The sequence below is a fragment of the Empidonax traillii genome, unplaced genomic scaffold (genome assembly GCF_003031625.1).
Source record: "Empidonax traillii isolate 1590-97213 ecotype Southwest subspecies unplaced genomic scaffold, ASM303162v1 scaffold1140:size184413, whole genome shotgun sequence".
Taxonomy (NCBI): domain Eukaryota; kingdom Metazoa; phylum Chordata; class Aves; order Passeriformes; family Tyrannidae; genus Empidonax; species Empidonax traillii.
This window is the reverse complement of record NW_020956333.1, coordinates 116849-130462: the sequence shown is the minus strand read 5'-3', so window position 1 is coordinate 130462 and position 13614 is coordinate 116849.

Here is a 13614-nt window from a genome sequence, read left to right as displayed (position 1 = left end):
GTTGGCACTGCAAAAACACTATGTGCTTAATATGATCTAATCTAGCTGCATAACATCTTCTGCTCTGTGAAGCAGAAAATATTGGAGGCTGCTTTCTCAACTGGTACAGCAAATTACCCATGTGTTTCCTGAACATTTGCTGGTACAGAACCTGAGTATGGTAACTGTTTTCAAAAAATCTTTCTATCTGGCAGCCAATTGTAGGATCAAAGCAGACAGGTTTAACCCACTATCCTCACTGCCGCTTGAAAGTGCTGTTCAGTGTTCTTTGGAGGTTGTGCCTATCATGTTTCAAAGTGATTGGGCTGAGGCTGAAAGATAAGTCTTATCTTTCATATACAATTGGGTTAGTGTGGAATCTAGATTAGAAGTCCTACATTCATAATCAACCTGAATAAGTTAGAAGAGAAGGCCTTTGGATTCAGATCTACTTAAACTGAAATTTGGAAGATCTCTCACCTTACATCAATACTGTAGGTTAGCAGAACATTATTTTAAAATTAATTATTTAACACCATCTTGATTACTTTCTACTGAAGTGTTCAAAAATGCAGATGTGGAACTTGACAATATTGTTTAGTGGTGAACATGGTGGTGCTGAGTTAATGGTTGGACTTGATGATACTACAGGTCTTTTCCAACCATAAAAATTGTGATTCTATGATTCTACTTGTACTATGTTTCTATTACAAAGATAAATGCAAGATTATTAACATTCCATACTGAAAGAATAATTTAATTCTAAAAAGGTCAATTGACTTCATATCCTGGAGATAAATGAAGTTGAGATCTGCAAGCACACACAGCCAGGATAATTCCCAGTTAAAGGTCTGCTTTACATCTAAGAAGAAACAATGACTTCTAGTCATTTGAGTCTGCAGTCATGTCAGCTACCTAAAGTCTCAAATTAGAATATTGCTTGAATGACTCAAATAATCTGTGGAAATACCTTGCTTAGTGCTCTTGTGCAATAACCACCAAGAGCTGTTACCAACTACATAATTTAGTCTTCATACTGAAGTGGCAACTTTCTTATGCATTCTGGGAGAACATCAAGTGCAACTAGAATTCTTCAATCTCATATTTCTCTGTTGTGCATTTCAGAGGCAAGCTGATCTACTTTTTGCCTCACCTTTCCTTTTATCTTCAAATTTGATTGTACTGTTAAAAGTAATAACTCTGAAGAGGAAAAGCTATTTTGCACAATGATAGGAATTATTAATTCTGAAGCTTGAACTAATTCTGTTTGTGTTATTTAGATTAGTACTATTCAAAGTCACAGTGACAAATCTCTGTGGTTTTAGCTTAATGGCCAAAATCTCAATCTGTTTTTAGGCAAGAGGGTGGTCTGGGTTTGGGCAACCTGGGCTAAATACCTAACACAGCTTCTGCAGAAAGCACATCTCTCACACTTTTAAACCCGCTTAGTTTCTGCTGCATGTCAAGCTACATTACTAATGAGCCTTTCTGGAGAACAGAAAGTATGGAAGATTATCTCTCTTCTCCTTTTCTTCCCTCTTTTCCACAAAGCAGACAGACAAAACCTTTCTCCTTAGGGAAAAAAAAAAAAAAAAAAAGCACATTTGTGAGCTTAAGATGCATCTGTTTGTGTTCTTCTGTAACCTGTTTTATGATGTGAACAAGGGGGCCAGTGGTGCCAGGAATGCTGCTGCTCAGAGAGGAAAGTGTCTCCCTTCCTCTTAAATTAGGGCTTGTTAATGTCATTAAGATGAGTGGAAAGGCAGGCATTGACTCCAGACAATGAGACTGATGAAAACTGAGCTAAATACTCTCTCATTCAAGCTTGTGAAAAGGTAAAAGCAAAACAGAGGACAATCGTTGCTCTATTAATTAATCTTTGTGTACATTAGTAACTTTCAATGCTATGGAGTTGCTTATAGTTCTTAAAGTTGCTTACACTTCCTGCTGGCCAAACTCAAGCCCTTGCATTTTGAGAGCCTCTTTGCTGCCTCTTCTCAGGCCCAGCTATTCTCATCCCCTTTTCAAGTACTGGTGAATTTTTTTCTCCCTCTGTGTGCGTATCAAATGGGGAGTCTACTTCAGTGAACACGTAAAGGTGGAAAAAAGCAAGGCAAGGCTCATGAAAATATTTATGTATGTGGTGGAAGGTAAGCGTTTCCAGCTATAGGAACCAAACAAATCACTCACACGTTTTTTCATCCCCCAAAAGAACTATTCCTAAAGCACAAGGAAGAAATTTCTTACTCCTTACATTTTATAATGCTACAATTTTGAGGATTAACTAGGGATTTACTTCAAAGCAGTGTTGAGTTTCTGGCATCTGGAAGAAGTGAGCTATTTGCTTGTGTCTAACATTCTTACTGGAAATTCTGTGTTGTGATACTGCTGCGATAAAACAGCATGAATGAAAGAACCGCACTATCACAAATTAAACTCCAAGCTCAATCCCTACAAGTATTTGGACCTTAAAGTAATCCTTTCTCAAAACACTGAAATAAAGTGACTGTAAGTTACCTATTTCCACATGACTCAGTCCCATAGTAGCCTGTACTTGCAAACCAGAAGGAGTTGTTGGCGTGGATCTTCGACCTCAGTTGTGATAATTAAAAACAGATAACTTTAATTCAGTCATAAGGTTACAATTTCTTGAGCTGCAGTATGGGCAATTCACCAGATGTTCTGTGGCCACCAAGAGAGCAATCTGTACTTGGACTTTGTCCTTGTGTCCCCATCCTATGTCAAACACAGGGTTTTTTGTTGGTAAAAGCAAGCTAAATTATTTTATATTTTCTGACTAGTGTGGTTTGGATGATACCCTGGATGAAACTGTCCTGAATAAACGTGGATGTCTAGAAAATGGGTATCTATATCAAAGCAAGTAATCTTGGATTCATCTTTATATTCAACAGAGGTCCAGTAGTGCATTACAGAGCATAAATGCACTCATTTTAAGGTCATTACCTATGCTAGAAAAATACTAGTGTCAATTGTGTTAATATCTTGTAAAAATAAGCAAGAGTGCTCCTATGTGAAGCTCTGCACCTTCATGTCAAAACTGAAGATGAAATACATTCAACATCATGACAACTATGATGAGGGTAGGATGCACTCAAGGTTTTTATCCATTTACATTAACTGAACTGGAGCAATTGAGGAGTTATAAAATTCTGATTGTCCCTGTCTCTAATAATTAGAGCTTTGCTCTTGAATCATAATCTAGATGATCACCAAGTAGTGGTAGACTTCCAAGTAAATTTTTCCAATAATACCTTGGAATACCAGTCACCATTCAGTCTTCTGTGTATAAAGCCATGAATCATATCCTTGATCTTCAATGTTGTCTCTTCATCTTTGTAATTCTAATATTCAGATGACAACTTGGCCCTGAGTAACCACTGCTGTGTTTCTCTATAATCATTGGGGAGCTAATAAAGCACAGCAGATGAAATAATGTAAGCTCAACAATGTCATATTTAGGTTAACAATTTGAATAATAAATATGTTGCAAAAACTGTAAATTCTGATTATCATAATTTTATATAATTTTGGGAAAGAAGTATTCCTACATAGAAGAATGCTGTTTTTAAAACTGTCCTGCCTTTATTTTATATTTCTTAATGAAAGCTGATAATGTGCTTCTATTAAGTTGAAAAATAGGTTTCAAATTGGCAACAAATATACTTCTGCTTCCTTTGGTAAAAGTAGAAGGTTAAATATGGCACATCACCTTCACAGTTTTGGGCAAGTGCTGTGTATTTAAGAAACTTAGTGTCTAATGACTGAACAAGACAGCACCCCAGCCTTCAGCCACCCAGTCAGTTGTACAGGTAGTCAAAGATGTAGAAAGTAGTCAGAACAACCCCCCCAATTCTTCTAGATTTCCAGGCAGTGTCTGTTTCAACAAACTCAATTACTCTCCCCCTACTGCAGATATCGATGTGATTGATACACTGCTTGTGGCTTCCTTTGAATTTTCTTCACCCAAAAAGGAAGGACACTATGGTGGGTTTCAGTGGCTAGGTTTTGGGAGGGGGGCTACAGGGGTGGCTTCTGTTAGAAGCTGCTGGAAGCTTCCCCTGTCCTATGGAGCCAATGCCAGCTGGCTCCAGGATGGAATTTCTGCTGCTGGCCAAGGCCAAGCCAATCAGGAGTAATAATAATGCCTTTGTGATAAGATATTTAAGAACAGAAAGGTACTGTGCGGGAAGAATTCCAGCCAGGGAACAGTGGAGTGAGAACATGGGAACAACACTGAAGACACCAAGGTCAGTGCAGAAGGAGGGGCAGGAGGTGCTCCAGGTGCCAGAGCCAAGGCCCTGCAGCCCATGGTGCAGACCATGGTGGGGCAGCTGTGCCCCTGCAGCCCATGGGGGACCATCAGGGTGCAGAGACCCCCCTGCACCCATGGAGGCTCCCATACTGGAGCAGGTGGATATCTGAAGGATATCATCTGTGAAAGACTGCACACCATGGAGGAGTGACCCATGGGACAGAAGTTTGGAAATAACTGCTGCCTGAGGAATGGACTTACACTAGAGAGGTCCATCAAGGCTTGTCTCCCATGGGAGGGATCCCATTGGAGCAGGGGAAGGACTCCTCTCCCTGAGCAGCAGCAGAAATAACAACTGACTGTAACCCTCATTCCCTGACCCTCATTCCCTGAGGAGGGAGAACACAGAAGGAAGGAGGGGTGGGGGGAAGGTGTTTTAAAGATTATTTTACTTCTCACTCTTTTACTTTGATCCTGTTAGTAATACATTTAAACAATATCCCCACTTTGAGTCTGTTTTGCCTATGAAGGTAATCAGTAACTGACCTCTTCCAGCTGTTATCTCAACTCATGAATCCTTAGCTGTTTTTTTCTCTCTCCTCTGTCCAGTTGCAGAGGGGAGTGAGAAAGTGGATGTAGCAAATACATGGCATCCAGCCACGGTCAACCCACCACCAGATACGCAACAGCTCCAGTAAAGATTATTTGAGTTATTTTCGACTTCGCTATAAATCAGAAGCTGTTGTTCATAATGAACATCTAATTTTCATAGAGTCCATTATGTTAATTTACTTCAAACTTGCCCTTCAGTGGATCTTGTTCACAGAATGTGGCCTGACTAAGCAGAGGAGATAGAGAAGATGTCAAGGCACACGCTGAGCCACTCTCTCAGTGGACTGAAGACAGAGAATAGGCTTCTGCCACTGTTTTCTCCTCTGTTATTTGTCTCTTGATTACGTACTCTGTGCTGTCCCATTTCTGGACCTTGTTTGGTGACCTGCTCTCCACAGTCAAAATGCGTTGAGGAAGTGCAAAGATAACCACAAGCCTCCTATTCATGCCACAGAGATACTTGAGATCAAAGTGATATTTCAGTTCACTTAGAATGGTGTTCACTTAGAATGGTGTTCTGTTCTACTGTAGCTACAGAAGCATAGAATTTTGGGTTGATTTCACTTAATCTCAGCTATTCCACAATTAATTAGTCAACTCAGCTAAACTAGTTCACTAAGCTCCACCTCCAGACAAGGTTCAGTTAGAGAGGCAGATGCAGGCCATATGTTAACAGGGTATGTTTTATGGCAGGATGCACATGGAAAGTAAATTTATCTTTCCATTGTCTACAGAGGGAACACAAATTAATATCTTAAACCTACTGCCTGAACAGATTTTGATTTTGCAGAATCAAGGAGTGATTATCCAAAACAGAAATGCCTATATGCTATCTTGGGATTTCGTGCTGCAGATCATTCCCTTGACTGGTTCTGTGTAAAACTGCTGGGCAGCAGTCAGTGCTGGCTTGATCTAATACCTCTATTAAAGATGGAAATAGATATAAAATTCTTACCAATAAACCCTGTGGGAGACACAAAGACTAGAAGAATGATAAATTATGACAGATGAAGGGCTGGCAATGCAGCATGATCTGGACTTGGTAACAAACAAAATGTGCTGCAGTATGTATATAAAATGGGATGCTGGAAAACTGTACCTTTGTAAAGGATTTTGACCAGACCACCAAGTGTTAACACCACTCTAACAATGTGACAAACAGGGTTGATGTGATTTTAGTGGGTGTTAAGAGGAGTAGGATACTTTTACGGTATTAAGACTGCTGGATTAATTGAGAAGGCTGTTCAAATTTTCTGAGGGATAGAAAGTGTGTCTCTCAGTGAAGGGCATACATGGCTTAAGTTGCACAGAAACAAAGACTGAGAAGGAAGATGAATGCAGTGTAATCATCTTGCCTTCTCTGCAAATAGACAGCAAAAAGTTACTGTTATGTTGAAATAACTCCATATTTTAAGGCATAACAACAGCCCGTGTCTTAAAGTGGAAACTGGACAAACTAAAAGTAGAACTTAGGTACACTCCCTAAGCAATTGAGATTAATAAAGCCTGACAGAATTTCTCTGTATCTTGTTTACAAGTCAGTACCAGTTTTTTTTATCATCGTCATGTCTCCAGAAGATATATTTTAGTAAAATTAAAATTATCTGTTCCACTTCCAGTCTCTACTGTGTGAAGTTGAATGATTCAGGAAAAACAAAAGTTTAGCCAGATTAATACATTAACTTCCATGAATCACACTCCTCATGTTTTTTTTTAAAAATCCTTGGTCACTTCTATTGCTGGGTATAGAATATTTATTTCCATTTCAATGTTTTTTTCCAAAAGCAGTTGGGTTTCACAAATGTTATTGCTGATAATCTGTATGTCTTTTCTCGCTCTTCTGAAAATATGGACAATCTAGTGGAAACCGAAGTTCATTTTACCTCAGTTTTACAGTCATGTGGTGCAGTTTGATTGAACTTCTCACCGAGTGTGAAGGAGATTGTGTTGCTTTAAAAGCACTTTTTGTTTTGGTGGTGAACACACGCCTTCCAGCACCGATTGTCATGCTGGGCTTGGCTAGCCTGCCTGGTTTACTTGAGGATAAAACCACTCAAAAAATAAAACAAAAAAAGAAAGAAAAAAAATATGAAATTTTATAATCTCTGCCAGAAACCTGAACAAACTCTTTTGGAATTGAATGTCTCGTAAAGAGAAAAGTGACACTGATGGGAAATGCAAATATTTCACAGCATGTGGTCTTGAAGAGCTCTTAGCATCTGCAGTATGTAGTTTCCTGCTGAGGATAGGATGTGATTTATCATTTATAGAAGTCAGTGGCTTTTATTTACCAAGTAGGAAAGACATTTTCGATCACTGTCAGGTCACTGGAATCTTTTACAATTGTCTTAGAAATGCTTTGTAGAATATTCTACATACATGTTGAACTGTGACATCAATCCTGCAGTTGTGATCCGAATGCACTTCATGAGATGAGGGTAAAGGCCTACATTAAACCATCCTCATAATGTGAATTATTGCTAAGGGCAAGATTGCTTTCCCCTTCCCAGCTTTCCTAGTGGTATAAGGCTGTGTTTTGACTTATGCAGAGCTGCAGGGTTTCTGCCCACCAGCTCCATTTATTGCCAAAGTTGTTCATGACCATAGAAGCTGAAACAGAAGAGTTAAACATCCCACCAGCATCAGGGTGAAAACAAACCAGCGAGAGAGGCAGACTGACTCACTCCTATAGCAGTACTCTAAAGTCTGGAGACAACTGAAGAATGAAGACCATATAACAGTCCAACTAGTTGAATCTTGCTATCTGAGATGCTGCCTACAAAAAAAAGGTGAATCTTCAGATCATATTATTGCTGTATGGTATTCACCTGCAGCTTATAATCAACCCATCCCATTTCATAATGAAACGAGAAAAGATCATGAGTGTTCAGCATAATAATCAATCTTGTGTCAGAGAAGGCAGAATTTCACAGAGATTTGGTACTCACAATAAAAGGACAGTGACTGTAGAATCCAAAAAGTGCTGAGAAAGAGTAAAATGCAATGCCCTGCTAATTCCTGGGAGTGCTACCAACTGAGTTATTGCCAGGTTGCCTGGTGTTAAAAGAAACATGAAATTTTATCCTGAACTTGCATCCCAGCTGCCTGGATGGTTCAAAGCTGAAAACAAAGTCACCACATCACTGAAAACTGTAGGCACAGACGAGTGAATGTTGCCTGATAAGGATGCTGTGCATGACAGCTCTGCTGCAGACTGGAGGGTGTTCACCCCTGCAGAGATGTCCCTGGTGATCAGCACTACATTGTGCAAACAGCTGCAGAACACACCTGTATCTACCTGGCCCTGCACCTGCACAATCAAAACTTCTCCCAAGCTGATTGAGGATGAACCACAAACCTGAAGGAAAAATCCAGAGTTTTCCAGAGCTGCTAAGTAGACTGAGCAAGCTGAAACAACACCATCTGATCAATCTCATGAGAAACATTTGCAATGTTCATACGTCTATGCCCTTTGCAGAAATCTATTAGGAACCTACTCCAAAGACAGGCCTACCACAGCTGCTTTGTATTAATTTCTAGCACTGGCTTTTCAAAAGTGGAAGATGAGCACTAATAAAATGTATTATGTGTAATTCCTACTATGGCAAGTGCCATTATGCCTGTTGTTTGATGAGGTCTTTCCCTGAGCATTGCCATCATGATCTGAACTCTGTCTGTCTCAGTGCTGGATAAAGATGTTTCACAGAGAACAATTCTGCCAGTATTTTTCATGCAAATATCAATGATTTTACAGATCATAAAAACTGAGACAAAATGATCTCTTTGAACTTCATGCCTGAGAAAGACAAGTCTGAAGGAAAGAACATCACAAGAAAATCTTACTAGCAGTCCCCTAGGGATGTTCTGTTACACTTCTAGGAGAGCAAAATTTTTCATGAATGAAAAGCAGTTCTGCTCTTAAGATAGATGAGCTCAGAGTTCAGGAGACACCTGCCAGAACCAGATGAACTTGGAAAATTACTACTGAACAGGCATATCTCAGGGCAGAAAACATGGCTGAAATTAGCTGTAAATATCTCAATATTATATTGCAGGAACATCACAAACCATAAAACAACAACAAGCAAACAAATATTTCCCTGCCAAGTAACTTACTTATTTCTAGCAAATGAAGAGCTAGTGTCTCTGCTCTTGTCTTCTTCGTCTTCCAAATGTTGGCTCTTTTGAAAGTGTTCTTGGTATTTCAATGGATTTTCATTAAAGCATAGATGCAAAATTTTATAATTTAGATTAGGGTTTTGATGTTTTCCATCAAAAAATATTTCCCACTTTTTTTCATGAGAAACAAAATGATCCTTAAGCTATGAAAACATAGCTTACCTTTTAAAATCTTTACCAAAACTGCTTGTGTCAGTGTGACAAATGGATTATTAGCAAGTGGATGGGGTTATTAGTAAGTGGATATAATACCAGTGAGTTGATACTCTTTTCCAAGTGAAGCAGATTATACAGGCTGTTTCCTCACAAAATAGGTCAGCCCCTGCAGTTTCATTTCCAGCTCTTGCCCTGTCTAATATTCCTTCTTTCCCTTCAGCATATTCAATGTCTTCATAGTTATTGCCACCTTATCATTTTAAATAAGATCGTAAATTATTTAATCTTTTCTCTGTCTCTAAATATATAAAAATGTATATAAAAATAATATCTCACTTTGTTCTTTTATATATTAATAAAATTTTTCACTGGAAGTTGATCACAGATTCCTAAAAGATGATCAGTGACCCTACTGGATGTGGTGCAGTGCTGCTTCTGAAGAACAAAAAAATTGTTTTTTATTCTTATAATAAAAAAGACTGTTTTACTGGCATGATCCAAAGGGGATTCATTTACAGTGTGTCCCTAAGTGTCCCTTCATGTGAGACATAGAAAACAGAATTTTCTTATGTATGACGATATGTGCCACTTATCCAAGACTGATGGGGAAAAGTGTCCCAAAAGCCAATGCACAAGCACTTCACTTTCATATCCCAGTTTTCATCCCAGGAGGGATGACTCAGGAGGGTACAACAGCGTAGCTGAGCCTGAATAAAAGCAGCAGCTAGAATGAAACACAAACAGGACTGAATCACACAGCCACGCAAAATCGCTGAGGTTGGAAAAGACCTCCAGGATCATTGAGTCTAACCTTTGGGCACTTAAGTGCAACGTCCAGCTATTTCTTGAACACTTCCAGGGAAGGTGACTCCATCACCTTCCTGGGCTTCGTGATGTCCAACATAAATGTCAAGACAGAGAATTTTACTAGCATCAGGCAAGCCCAGATCTTTCCCTTGCAGGTTCTCACGAACATTTGTAGTTTGGGGTCACCAAGGCCAGCTCAAGTCAAAGGGGAGATAGCTGCTGGCTTGACCAGGTGCTGGATCAGGCCCTCAACCACCAATATAGCCAAGGAGGAATGCCTAAATATACAAAGTGAGGCTCCTACCCAGCTTTATCATCAGTTTATTGGGGTCAGAGGTGGTTTTCAAATTATAAATACCAATACTTGCCTTTTTTTTTTTTTTTTTTTTGCAATAGTTTACTATTTTCAGTGAAATTACAGGATAATAGAATCGTAGAATCACAGAGTGGCCGGGGGTTGGAAGTGATCTCAAATATCATCTTGTTCCTACCCTCTACCACAGGCAGGAACACTCCCCCACCAGATCTGACTGTTCCAAGACTCAAAGAACCCATTTCTCTGCCATCAAAAGCGTCAGAGGGCAAGTCTAGATAGGTGACTTTGCAGTTTGGAGGGAGGCTGATAATACTGGTGAGGCTGCCCTGAGGCAGTGGATGTTCAGTACTCTGGTCCTTGGCTGAACATAAGCAACAGTCAGGAGACATCAGAGGAAGGGAGTGAAGGTCCTCTTGGGAAACATAGGGATAGTTAGTAAACCTGGGTTTAAGATGTGCAGATGAGGGGTTAAGGCTGGTGTACAGTGATGCTGAAGAAAAGAGCAGAGGAAGAAATGGGAGTTAAGAAGATAAGAATTTGCGTTTTTGAGAAGGTGATTCTACAAAGACAAAAGACTTTCTGGAGCCTTTGAAAGACAAAGTGGAGGTGAAGTGTCTGGGGGAACTTGGGAGGAAGTGATTGCCATTGAAAAGGAGGTGAGGAGATTCAGGGATCTGCTACAAGTGGAGAAACAATGAGATCACTTCTGGCTGTTGGCAGCAAACAGGAAAGAAAACATGACAAGCATGAAGAACTCTACTCAGTCTGAGGGGTTGGGGGAAAACCTGCCAAACACAATTCCAAGTATCCAGAGAAGACACAGGAGTTGGGAGCTATCCAAGCAGGATTCAAGGACTTCTTGAACATGGTGGATGGAGATACCTGTTGTCCTGGGCTGAAAGATGTACATAAGTCTAAATATTAACCAAACAACTGCCCTGTCTTTTGCTGGGGCTAAGTGTTTTTGATCTGGGTTTTGAGCCTGCTTCTCCATTACAGCATAGAAGGGCTGGAGCGAGGAGACTCTACAAATGCCACTGTTGGCTGTGGAACAGGAAGGCAGCATCACAAAGCACTTTGCAGTGCCTCAGCAGGTCCCATCAGGATGTGTGGCTATACCATGTGTTGTGTACCACAGTCCTTGTTAGTGTTGCCTTTTTTGCAATAGCAAGTGAGGATTTAATCTCTAAGCAAGATTCCTATAGGGAAACCTAAGGAAAAATAAATTTAATGGGTAGAGAGGTATACTGAAATCCTCATTTGTGCTTTCTATTGCTTAGGTCCTTCCTTGGTGCTAGAAGCAGAAGCTCATTCTGTAACTCTTTACCATCATCACATGGTTGGTTTTCCAACTATTTCATTTCCTGTAGGTCCTCTGGCACACGGCATTTTAAAATAAATTCACATTTAACTTCTGTTGGATGAAAATAAAGGAATTGAACAAATAATTATTCTAGAATTCAGCAAAAACCTGGATGTCTTTGGAGTGGCTTATTCCAATGGGGATGCAATGTCTTTAATACCCTTATTAGTTGTAATCTAAACAACTAAAATCATTGAGGGCAAAATCAAACACACTTCTGCTTTCATAAGATTTCTCTGCAGATCTGAAATGGATGTAATCATCTGGAAAACTAAGGTTGACTTGGAAACATAAAGATTTTCTCAAAGGAATTTCTTACTGCTGGATGGCTGTATTTATCAACTACTTTTTTTCCCCTGCATGTTACATTCAGACTCCAGAGTTGTTTATGATTGCACAGCACAGATGAAAACTACTGCTTGCTTGGGAGTCACCTTGAAGGGCTTTTTAGATAGTCCAAACCTGTCATTATATAAAATCTGGCGTGATGTGGTGTCTGAATGTAGCCCACCACCCTGGATGTTCAGGGAGCTCTGTTAGACTCATGCCTGGGGAGAGAGAGGGTGGGTGACCCTCTGCTCAATTCATTGTGCAACCTGCAGGGGTTTGAGACCAAAGCAACAGGATGTGATGTAAACAAGTATAGCTACAAAGACTAAAACTAATGTTTCCTGCTGAAAATCTGTTGCCTCATGACTCTCTGTGAAAGGACCTGGGAAACACTGAAGCTTAATCCCAATGAGATGCATCCTACTGCAGCTAATGCTGGCCAATTATTTAAGCTACCAATGTGTTCTTCTTGTGGGCAGCTCTCTGTGACCTTACTTACTTTGTCTAATCTTCTTTTCCCTAAATCCTGTTCTAAACAACAGAGAGAAAGCAGTACCAGGTAAAGCAGGATTAAAATACTGATCTTCTCAATGGGCTGCGACTCAGGAAAATGGAGGTATCTCACAAATATGAAAGTCACTAAGGCTTAGATTACTTCTTCTGAATAGGATTAAAAAGAATTTGACAACCTGCTGATGTTTTGCCTGAGGGTTTCCTCCCCACACGCTACCCTAAACAATCATCTAATGTAGGGAACAGCAGAAACCAATTGAAGAAATGCAAGAGTACTCTGAGTTTGAAGTTTTAAAATAAATCCTTGACTGGGGAGCAAGTGACTCATAGACCTTGTGTGTAAAAAACACTGAATGTTGCTCAGTAATGGAAAAAGCTTTGTGATGTGGTAAAACCTTGTTATTCGAGATTCTTTAAACAGCGGTTTTATCACCCGTAGGGCATAACAGTCCAAATGCTCTTCCCACACCTTCACAAGACGTGCAGTTTGCCCTTGAGAACTTACCTGGAAAAATACACGCACCTTCCAGTACTTGACGGGAGTCTTAACATGTGCAGGCAGGGCTGGCTGATAGAGGTCTCAGATGTAGCAGCAAGGCTGGCAGATTGCTGCCATAGCATTTTCTTTCTGGGGAAGGGAAGGGTTTTTTTTTCCAAATGCAGCAGGTGCCTTGCTAAGAAAAGCAATTCAAAATGTGCCTAAGCCCTGACAGGAATTGATGACGAGAAATAGTTTGTAGCTGGATGGCTTCACCTTTGGTGAGTGTAACTGCTCTGGAAGCCTTGTCACTGCTAAGATTGACCAGCTGTGAATTAAAAAAAAAAAAAAAGGGGAAAGAAAAAAAATTTTAAAAGTACCTTACCGTTTATCTTCCCTAGCAAATCAATATTTATCATGCTGTGTGCAACAAAGGAGCAAGCATTTCTTGCCTTCACAGAAGGAAATGTGCAATTCTGCCATGTGCTGATGCATTCTGCCGTTCAGCTTATTTTTCTCAATATGGATTATTCTGTATTATCATAAGATCATTTTAAAAAGCATACAAAACCAGTCAAAGCACTATAATAAACCTGAACTTTCTTATA